The following is an 11,934-nucleotide window of genomic DNA, read 5'->3' as shown; positions in this document are numbered from 1 at the left end:
TGGTGTGGTGGAGGGATGGATGAAGAGTAGACGGTGGAGGGGTGCCCGTGGAGGGGTGGATGAACAGGACCCCGTGGTGTGGAGGGAAGGATGAACAGTAGATGGTGGAGGGGTGCCCGTGGAGGGGTGGTTCAACATGACCCTGTGGTGTGGAGGGCTGGATGAACAGTAGACGGTGGAGGGGTGGTTGAACAGTAGCCGGTGGAGTCGCGCGCGGTGGAGGCTGGATGAACAGGAGCCCATGGAGGCTGGAGGAGGTTGACGGTGGATGAACAGTAGCTCGTGGTGGCTGGAGGGGGTCGACGGTGGAGATGAACAGTATCCCGTGGAGTCCCTTTTTGCGGTACGCCACACCCCTCCTGATGAACAGGACCCCCGTTTCGACCGTAGCGCTCCAACACAAGTCCGTTTCCTCTGTTTTGCGATACGCCACACCCCTCCCGATCAACAGGACCCCTGTTTCGACCGTAGGAGGTCCGTTTCCTCTGTTTTGCAGTACGCCACACCCCTCCCGATCAATAGGACCCCCATTTCGACCGTAGGAGGTCCGTTTCCTCCGTTTTGCGGTACGCCACACCCCTCCCGATCAACACGACCCCCGTTTCGACCATAGGAGGTCTGTTTCCTCCGTTGTGCGGTTCGCCAGGCCTCGTTTCCATCGCCTCTTCCGTCCAAGCCCTCCCGATGAACACGACCATGCATTCCATTCCGACCCATGAACACGACGATGACGTTGTTTCTCCGTTCCGACCTAGCCATGCACACGAGCCCTTGCCATACGTATGCGCGAGTAGGCGTTCGAGACCCCGCCCGTATGTACACACACATGGCCGTATTTTCTTTCTTGCACCCTGGCCGCTGTACGTACATGTACATGCTACGTGCGCGCCTCTACTACGACACGTGCGCGCCTCTACTACGGCACGTGCGTGCCTCTACTACGACACGTGCGCGCCTCTACTACGACACGTGCGCGCCTCTACTATGACACGTGCGCGCCTCTACATCCAGTAGTATATATGTACGTACACGTTCGCGACTAGAATGACAATGCTACGTACGGTTCAACCAGCTGGGTCCCGACTGTCAGGCACTTCCTTGCATGCGAAGGTGTAGCTGGTGGGTCCCAGCAGTCAGTGGGGAAACGTGTTTTTCGAGAAATACGGTGGCCTGTCCGGTGGGTCCCTGCTATCAGGTGGAGGAAACATTATTTTCCGCATAATAAGGAGGCACTTCCTTGCTGCGACCGTGGACCCAGCTGTCAGCCTCTCCACGTATAGTCCACGTCCGATGAAAGTCATTCCTTGACCACGTTAACCACGCTGCGCCGAGAGCACCAGGGTAGTGGACGATGGCGAGGCCTAGGAAGGGGACGACGCGGAGCCGGGGAAGACGCAGCAGTGGAAGCCCGCGCGGAGAGGAGTACGAGGGTTCACTGGTTTAGCTGCAGTGTGAGGCTACCATCGCCGCAGAATAACAGGTGGTGTGGGTGAGTAGAGGTATGGCCTGGCCAATGGTGGGAGTAGTACGGGGCGGTGAGGCCTCCACGGCATCATAGCCGACCACGGGAGGCAGGAGCATGCGACACGACCGGCACTGCTTTGGGCGGCTGGAGCAAGAAGACCAAAGGTTGAAGAAGCACTACGGCCGTTGGATGCACATTGTACGGTCACTGGAGCTAGAATCGTTCATATTGACTAAAGTTGACAAAGGCCCCCATCCCAGTCAACTTAGTAGGCCCACAAGTCAGCCTCCCACCATGGTCGGTCCCAGCTAGCAAGGGGAGTATTCATTTTTTTATGCGTAATAAGGAGGCACTTCCGATGGGTCCGAGCTAAGAGCGGGGGGAACGTTTTATTCGCGAAATATGCTGGCCCGTCCAGTGGGTCTGAGCAGTCAGGGGGGCAACATTTTTTTCGCGAAATAAGGTGGCCCGTCTGGTGGGTCCCTGCTGTAAGGTGGAGGAATAATTATTTTGCGCGTAATAAGGAGGCACTTCCTTGCGGCCGCCTGGACCCAGCTGTCAGCCTCTCCATGTACAGTACTCTTCCGATGGAAGTCGGTCGTTGACCACGTTGACCACGCCGCGCCGAGAGCACGAGGGCGGTGGTCTGGACGACGGCGAGGCCTAGGAAGGGGACGATGCAGAGCCGGGGAAGACGCAGCAGTGGAAGCCCGCGCGGATAGGAGTACGAGGGTTCACTAGTTCGGCTGCGGTGTGAGGCTTCCATCACCGTAGAATAACAGGGGGTGTGGGTGAGTGGAGGGATGGCCTGGCCAGCGGTGGGAGTAGTATGGGGGCGGTGAGGCCTCCACGGCAGCACAGCCGGCCACGGGAGGCAGGAGCAGGCGGCATGACCGGCGCTGCTTTGGGCGGCTGGACCAAGAAGACCAGAGGTTGAGGAAGCACTACGACCGTTGGATGGACATCGTACGGTCACTGAAGCTAGAAATGTTTATTATTGACTAAGTTGACAAAGCCCTTGGTACGCTCCAACTTAGTAGGCCCACAGGTCAGCCTCCGAAATGGTGCGCCCCAGATGTCAGGGGGAGGAATCATTTTTTGGGCAGCCGAAGCTAAGAATATCCGAAATTGAAGAAGAAGCACGACATCCGTTGGATAGACATCCAACGGCCACTGCTGCTAGAACCGTGTGTTGACTATAATAAGTTGGCAAAGCCTTGCATACGCGTCAACATATTTTTTTTAGGGGACGCGGCACTTAGTAGGCCCACAAGTGTGTGGCAGAGAACTTGTAGCCCATTTACGTTTTGTAAGAATGTACAAACCATTTTGGAATTCTAATGGAATTTACAACAGCCCATTTATAGTTTGTTAAAAGTACAGCCCATTTTCTAGCTAGGACAATGATTAATAATTTCAACCAACCGTTGAAGACAAAATTCAATAAAATTTCCCACATTCTGATGGGCTCTGAAATACTTTTATCCCGAAATTTCTAGTCAGATTAAATATAAATTTGTATTACGTAAAAATCTAACGAAACATTGCGTGCGCAACAATGAAAATTTAAGATTTTCAAAATCCATAAATAATATTTTATAAACTAATTTCGTGTTTGGTGCATTTATTTATAGTTACTGCCCAGTTTTTATAATTACATCCCATTTATTATTTTTTAAAGCCCATTTTCCTGTTAAGCCTAATGCATCCCTCCTAGGAAAGATTTACATCCCAACAGGTATTCCTCAAAAAGACGTATAACTAGGCTAGCCATTTTCATCTTGAAAAAAATTAGTATCTGGGCTGGATATCTGGCCTGGGCTAAACGGGCCAGAGCCCGCCCAGTTAATACCCTGCTCTCCTCAATACTTCTCGAGCTGCTTGGTCCCAGCTGTCGGCCGCACCTTGTGCAATTCTCTCGTTTATATTGACTACATAGGTTGACAATGGTGTGGGACCGTGACGTCAGGAAACCAGGAGAAAGCAAAAAAATATAGTCGTACATAATAAGGAGGCACTTGCGTACGTACGGCTATGGCCCTAGTGGGTCCCTAGTGTCATCCAGTCAAAATAAAGTCATCTCCTGAATCCTCATGTTCGTTGACGATGTTAACAATGCTCGGCGCCACGGTGAGCGCAACAACTCGAAGGACAACGGAGAGGGCCTCGCGGGCCCTCGAGATGGTCTGATACAGCGTCCACTACTCATTCAGGAAGCCAGGATCATCGGACACCTATGAGCACCTTCGAGAAACTGAGACGGCATGAAACAGTAAGGCCGCGCTTGGGAGCTCTCGTTTATTTCAAACCTGTATTAACATACAAGTGTAATTTACTCGTCATCGAAAACAACGCATAAAATAAAGGCGTAATGAAACCGAGGGCCCGAGGTCTGTAAGTAAAACCAGCGGGTTACGTGTGTAATTTGAGAGACCGGTGTATATTTTATGAGCACTGCTATATGGACGACATTACCAGACGATACATGCACGACGTGCGTATCATGCCATTCATGGGCAAGGCTGAAACAATAGCTAACGACTGGATTAGCAATCGTCCGAGTGTCATTCAGCGTTTTTATCGTGTGTCAAGTACTTCCGACATTTTACTAGTCGAAATCGACCAACCAAGCGCCTTCGCCCAATACCATCTGCTTTAATTTACAAGCGTTAGTTTTACAAGCGGTTTTGGTTGGAAAATGATGATCCAATCACGGCCTAATATCATGAGTTCGTCGGAAGATCATATGGTTTCACGTCTAACCAACCTGACTTGTCGCATAGGCTATGAATGAAACATCAGACGATGAACTTCTTAAGCACGGAAACAACAGAAGAGGATGATCTTCTTAACAAGCAAATCACTGGCATTAGATCGACATGCAAAACAATACGAAGCATTATTCTCAGGAGGCACGGTGAACAGCTCTGATGCCGCATGCCACGACTTTCCAAGCTCAACTTTGCAATCAAACACAAGGCCTGGCATTACATAAACAATATTCAGAACAAACTCTTAACACAGGAATATCTCAGCAGAGTAACTATCTACTTCTAAACTGAACATAGGAATAGGAAAAAACACTCGACGCTTCTGGCCAACATCAATGAGCAAATTTGACAAGGTTTTCCAATTCCAAAATATTAAACTAACGTCTTCTTGCTAACATCAATGATTAAACTTTGACAAGCTTTTCCCATTCAAAATATGTAATGCCTATGATCGTGGAGTCCTGTCACTTCTTGCTAACATCAATGATTAAACTTTGACAAGCTTTTCTCATTCAAAATATGTAATGCCTATGATCATGGAGTCCTGTCGCTTCTTGCTAACATCAATGATTAAACTTTGACAAGCTTTTCTGTAGATGCAGAATGAAACCTATGGGATCACAAGAATCCCTACTACGGTTGGCGGGGCGCGGGGTCGTGAGAAGAGCGGATTTAATAGATAGCACATAGTTTGTTTATCCAGGTTCGGGCCGCGATGATGCGTAAAACCCTACTACTGCTTTGGTAGATTATATGTATGTGTTCTTCAGCTAGCTATAGGGCGTGAGTAGCTCCAAAAAGCCGAATCCTTCTCCTGGTCGCCTCGGGCCTCCTTTTATAGAAAAAGGGGTTGCCACAGTGGCACACAGGAGGTGGAAAGGGTACAGTGATGCGAGGTTATCCCTCGCATTACATGACAAGGCGCATTTAATGCGTTTTGCTTAGGTGTCCTTGCTTTATCTGGGACGGGGGAGAGATCTGTCTCGTCCGTCGCCGCTCCTTCTTGTGTCGACACGCGCCCTGGCCAGCGATGCCTGAGATGCCACGTAGGTAGGCAGGCAGCTGAGGTGGTGCAGTGGTGGGTCTTCACGAAGATCTGCATGCCGCCACGCAGGTGCCTGCCTAGCTTGTTGGGTTGGTAGCTACATGCATGCGGTGGAGGTTTAGTCGGCGTGGGCCTGATGGTGGCCCTGCGGGTGTCCTCGGCAAGGGCCTTGCCGGGGCCCCGGCAAGGGTCTTGCTGAGGCGCCTGCTGTCATCCCCGGCAAGGCGCTTGCCGGGGGCCTTGTGGTCTTCCTTGGCTGGGATCCCACCAAGGGTTGTCGTCTCCTTAGTGCGTATCTGATCTTGGATGTCTTCACAAAGATCTGCGTGTCGCCACGGGGATGTCTCATGAATCCTTGTCCTTTGGGGGCAGTGGACTCAAGGGCGATTCGCTCCGTAGGCGTGAAACGAGTCGCCGCGGCAAGGGTCTTGCCGGGGCTGCTAGAACTGTCTCCCGGCAAGGATCTTGCCAGGGGAGTCCGCTTCGTCCCATTTTCTCTTCGTGGTCTTGGCCTTGGCGTCATTCTAGTTCTCTTGAGCTTCGGTCTTACCCTGGCTCACCTCCCTTGCCTTGCTTGGTGTGGTGGTGCCCGTGGCTCAGACTACCCATGCACAGTTATAGGGGTACAAAAAGTGTACCCCTCTTTTTGTACACCGACAGGAGCCCCCGGGCCTGGGCCACACATAAGCGCAACGCGTTGTTGGGCTAGGCCCAAAAATGGTGCGCGGGCAGGCGGGGCGGTTTTTTACCGCGGTAAGGTTCTTCGCGCGCTGTGCTTCCCACGACTCCCGCGCGTGGCCCGGCATGGGGAGGCGCGTGTGACGTGGGCAGTATGCGTGGGGTTGGGCTCTGCATGCATGCGTCACGTCGTAGTAAAGGGGCGGTTCGCGCTCTCCCCATAAACGGAGGGAGGCATGGAGGCGCGACCCATTTACTGAATGGGGCTGAGGCGCGGTCCTCGAGGCGTCCACTTCCCACGATCACGGGGTGGGGAGAGGTCGCCTCACCCGTCCCCTCGGTTCTGCATGTCCGCCACGTGTCTCCCATGCGCTTGGGGTGGCAAACAATGGAGGCAGGAAACCGGTCCATCACTGGTTGGGACAGCGGGTCTGCCCTGGCTCCCTGCGTCTCCCGTGTCTTGATTGGCCGAGCGGGGCGGCCGAGCCCCAACCCCGATCCTTTATAAAGAGTGGGAGGGAGGATGGCGTCCCGCATTCTTTCATCTTCTTCTTCCTTGAGCTTCTGCTCCTCCCTTCCATCCGTCATGGAGAAAGGGAATCCCCATCCTTCAACAGTGGCGGCGAGGTCGCCGCTCGACAGCGCGCCCCTCCTTCCCCTGCGCCTGCGGTTGCAGAGCCAGCGGAGAGGGGAAGGGAGAGGGTGTGAGGCCGTGGGCGAGGCCGAGGCGCTCGGGGAAGAGGAGGACGGGGCGGCGTGCCAGCCTCGCCTCCGCCAGCAGCTCCTCCTTCAATGGAGGGCCATGTTGGGGATGACCCTTGTGAGTTCTTCGTCAGGCTGCGCCAGCCGCCGCGCCGGCGCCTTCGTCTCCCGACTCCATTTGCACGGGATATGGAGCTGGATCCGCCGGAGTCGTTGCGGCTGCACATGAGGGACTGCGGAATCAGTGGCACGCGGGCCGGCGTCGACTTCCCCGCCCCTCACGTGATGTATCTTTGTCGGGGATGGAAGACGTTTGCTCATATCCACCGCTTGACGGAGGGGCTCACTCTCCATTATAAGCTGATGGAGGGTGGCCTTCTCTCCGTCAAGGTCTTCGGGTGCTTTGGGACCCGCGCAAGGTGCTGCGTGGAGAGCTCTTCCGATAGTGAAGACTCCTCCTCGGGCGGATGTGACAAGGAGGACAGGGGCAGCGACGACGAGGGTAGTAGGCGGCAGGATGACGGGTCCGATTAGGTGTCGGGTGTCGCTCCGTGCGGCACGGGCGACCCCATCATCCGCGTCGCCGGCTCCCTGAACTTCTCGGGGTCGTCTCCTTGGGCGGCTGGCATTGGGAGGTTGCGGAAGAGGAAGAGGGCGGGTGGCAAGGCCGTCAAGTCGGAGTACGCGGGCACCGATGCCTGCGACACGTGCTGACGTCCTACCGCCTCGTCTTCGAGCTCTGCTTCCGGTGCCGCCCTCACCATCCAGCCTTTGGACGGCCACCAAGATGTTCTCTTGGTGTCTTCTGCCACCCGTAGCTCGCCTAGGCGCTCCCTTTGTCCTCTTCGCCTCCTTGACCTGCCTCCTGAGGAGAGGGATAAGAAAGGGATTACGGGCACCTTATCACTTTTTAGTTTGTCAGCCTTCGGGCCTTTGTTGAATTTAAAACTTGTAATCCCATCATTCATGTTTTTCATTCCCTATGGACTGTACCTGAGTGGAATGTTTTTAATGAAAAAGGCATGCTTGCCGGGTCATTTGTTTGTGGGTGAAACCCACGACAGGGAATAAATCCTTGATATCTTTAAGATAAACATTTCCTTGCTCGGCAGCAGGCCTTGCCGTCTCCCCACTTCGCTCGACCTTCCTCACGCCTTTGGCGGAGGCAGGGACGAGGCGGGTTCAGGCTCCTTGTTTCATCCTTTCGCTGCCGCGACTACGACCAAACTTGGCCCCAGGAACGAGTCCTAGGGCCTAGAGTTATGGGAGCACGGTAGCTTAGGGGAAAACGAGGTTTCACATACCTCAGTCCATAATGGAATGCATGATAAGGGATGAAGAACTTATCTGAAGCTGTAGTACCCGGCAACCCTGGTTCGCCGTGGGTGAATCATTGCTCTTGCAGCCCCCGGCAATACTGGCTTGCCGGGGGCTAGATGCTGGTCTGTCCCTCTTTTTTTCCTCCCCAAGTGGTTCAACATGGATATCTGTGTGTCCTGTGAACCAAAGAAGACAAAAGGAAGACAAAGAGATGCACACTCGACCTCTAAGCTAGGGGTTAGTCACTGCTAAGCACTATTAACCCTAACCAAGGACGAGACACGACCTAGCATGCATGCTATAACTCAGGGCGCCAGTGCTTCATTTACTTATGCTCAGGGTCTGCGCTTGGCTTTGTACAGAGGGTTACATGCGTCATCGGGAAGGCTCGTACAAAAGGTGGCTTGCCGGGGGGCCCAGCAAGCCGCGCCTCATGGGTAAAACTTGCGAAGATGCTCAATGTTCCAGGAGTTACTCACCGGAACGACATCTTCGGTCTCCAGGCGGACTACGCCGGGCCTGGTGACTCGTATTACCGGATAAGGGCCTTCCCACTTCGGCGTCAACTTGTTGGAATTCTTGGCTGATTGAACGCGCCGAAGAACAAGGTCGCCTTCCTCAAAGCTTCGGGCATGAACCTTGCGGCTATGGTAGCGGCGCAAGGCTTGCTGGTAGCGTGCTGCTCTCACAGCCGCCCGAAGATGATCTTCATCAAGGAGCGTTGCGTCATCTTGCCGCAATTGCTCTTGCTCAAGCTCATCATAAGCGAGTACTCGAGGTGACCCGCATATGAGTTCAGTGGGGAGAACTTCTTCTGCCCCGTATACCAGGGCAAAGGGTGTCTGGCCGGTGGCTCAATTTGGTGTTGTTCTGATTGACCAAAGAACCGCTGGCAATTCATCAATCCAACGCCTTCCACTCTTGTGCAGCCTATCAAAGGTCTTTGTCCTTATGCCTCGCAGTACTTCAGCGTTTGCCCTCTCAGCTTGACCATTGCTTCGTGGGTGAGCAACGGAAGCGAAACAGACTTTGCTGCCGAGGTCTTGGGTATATTGCATGAAGGTGCGGCTTGTGAACTGTGTACCATTGTCGGTGATAACCCTGTTGGGTACACCAAAACGGCACACTAGTCCCTTGAAGAATTTGACGGCTGACTGAGCTGTGACCTTCCTCACTGCTTCCACCACTGGCCACTTTGTGAACTTGTCGATTGCGACGTACAAGTACTCAAAGCCCCCGACAGCGCGGGGGAAAGGGCCCAGTATGTCGAGCCCCCAGACCGAGAAGGGCCAGGAGAGAGGAATGGTTTGAAGGGCTTGAGCTAGCTGATGAAGCTTTTTGAATGGAACTGACATGCTTCACACCTGGTGACTAGTGTCGTCGCATCCTGGAGGGCGGTGGTCCAGAAGAAGCCTTGCCAAAACACTTTGCCGGCAAGGGCCCTTAACCCGATGTGGGATCCACATCTGCCTCCATGTATCTCCGCCAACAGCCCCAGTCCTTCCTCTCGAGGGATACACTTCAATTTCACGCCGTTCGGCCGCTTTCTGTACATGACGTCATCGACGAACTGGTACATAGTAGAGCGACGGGCTACTTTTTCCGCTTCTTCCTCCTCCTCAGGAAGTTCCCCTGTTTGGAGGAATCGGACGGATGTTGTGCCCATGCTGGAGCCTGTGGCTCGACGGCGAGGACTAAAGGCGTTTCCTCCACTACAGGAGCGGCTGTCTCGACGGTAAGAGCTTGATGCTCCGCCGGAGCTAGCCGTCCCGTGGCAGGCTCAGTGTCTCCGGCAACATCCTTGCCGGCGGCTCCGGGGAGCTCGGCGGGAAAGTACTTGCCGGGCCTTGATTTCCTCCTCTTGTTTTGCTCTGTTGATGGATCAACGGATGGCTGAGTTAGCTGAAGCACAGAGGTACCTGGTTCCACAGGTAGCTTGTGGGCAGCGCGTTTTGATAGGTAATCAGCGATATCATTCTCTGCTCGGGGAACGTATTCTGCCTGTATACCGTCAAAACGCTCTTCCAGCTTTCTCACTTCATCGATGTAGGCCTTCATCAACGGGCTCTGGTAATCCTTGTTGACTTGCTTGACGACAAGTTGCGAGTCGCCTCAGACGACGAGTTTCTTGATTCCGAGGTCCGCCACGATCCTAAGACCGGCAAGCAGCCCTTTGTACTCAGTTGTATTGTTTGTTGACACCTCCTTGGGGAAGTGCATCTGGATCACGTACTTGAGGTGCTCTCCGGTGGCCGCGACAAGCAGTACGCCAGCCCCGGCGCCCTGTAAGGAGAAAGCTCCATCAAAGTACATGATCCAGTCGCAACTTGCCTCCTTGTCGGGGAGAGCAGTCTCTTGGGTTTCTTCGTCAGGCATCGCGGTCCATTCTGCAACGAACTCCGCGAGGACTCGGCTTTGAATCGTCGATGTACTCTCAAACTTGAGGCCAAAGCTGGACAGTTCCAGTGCCCACTCTACGATCCTTCCCGTTGCGTCTGGATTGTGCAATATCCGTCGCAGGGGGAGGCGAGTGATGACAGTGATTTCGTGCCCCTGGAAGTAGTGACGCAGCTTCCTCGAGGACATAAGAAGGCCGAAGAGCAGTTTCTGCACACCGGAATACCTTGATCTAGCCCCCTACAGAAGGGAGCTAACAAAGTAGACCGGGTGCTGCATCATCTTCTTCCTTGGCGGCACTCCAACCGGCTGCGTCGTCTCGGCATCGGTGGCATCGGGCTCCGTCGCTGCTATTACCTCATCATCAATTTCTCTCTACGCCACTAGTGCGGCGCTGAGCACTTGGTACGTTGCCGCCAGATACAGCAACAACGGTTCCTGTGGCCTTGGTGAAGGAAATATGCCCTAGAGGCAATAATAAAGTTATTATTTATTTCCTTATAATCATGATAAATGTTTATTATTCATGCTAGAATTGTATTAACCGGAAACATAATACATGTGTGAATACATAGACAAATAGAGTGTCACTAGTATGCCTCTACTTGACTAGCTCGTTAATCAAAGATGGTTATGTTTCCTAACCATGGACAAAGAGTTGTTATTTGATTAACGAGGTCACTTCATTAGTTGAATGATCTGATTGACATGACCCATTCCATTAGCTGAGCACCCGATCGTTTAGTATGTTGCTATAGCTTTCTTCATGACTTATACATGTTCCTATGACTATGAGATTATGCAACTCCCGTTTACCGGAGGAACACTTTGGGTGCTACCAAACGTCACAACATAACTGGGTGATTATAAAGGAGCATTACAGGTGTCTCCAAAGGTAGATGTTGGGTTGGCGTATTTCGAGATTAGGATTTGTCACTCCGATTGTCGGAGAGGTATCTCTAGGCCCTCTCGGTAATACACATCACATAAGCCTTGCAAGCATTACAACTAATATGATTAGTTGTGAGATGATGTATTACGGAACGAGTAAAGAGACTTGCCGGTAACGAGATTGAACTAGGTATTGGATACCGACGATCGAATCTCGGGCAAGTAACATACCGATGACAAAGGGAACAACGTATGTTGTTATGCGGTCTGACCGATAAAGATCTTCGTAGAATATGTAGGAGCCAATATGGGCATCCAGGTCCCGCTATTGGTTATTGACCGGAGACATGTCTCGGTCATGTCTACATTGTTCTCGAACCCGTAGGGTCCGCACGCTTAAGGTTACGATGACAGTTACATTATGAGTTTATGCATTTTGATGTACCGAAGGTTGTTCGGAGTCCCGGATGTGATCACGGACATGACGAGGAGTCTCGAAATGGTCGAGACGTAAAGATTGATATATTGGAAGCCTATGTTTGGACATCGGAAGTGTTCCAGGTGAAATCGGGATTTTACCGGGTTACCGGGAGGTTACCGGAACCCCCCGGGAGCCATATGGGCCTTCATGGGCCTTAGTGGAAAGGAGAAAGGGGCAGCCCAAG

This window comes from Triticum aestivum, chromosome 6A, assembly GCF_018294505.1.
Source record: "Triticum aestivum cultivar Chinese Spring chromosome 6A, IWGSC CS RefSeq v2.1, whole genome shotgun sequence".
Lineage (NCBI taxonomy): Eukaryota > Viridiplantae > Streptophyta > Magnoliopsida > Poales > Poaceae > Triticum > Triticum aestivum.
This window is presented reverse-complemented; position numbering follows the sequence as displayed.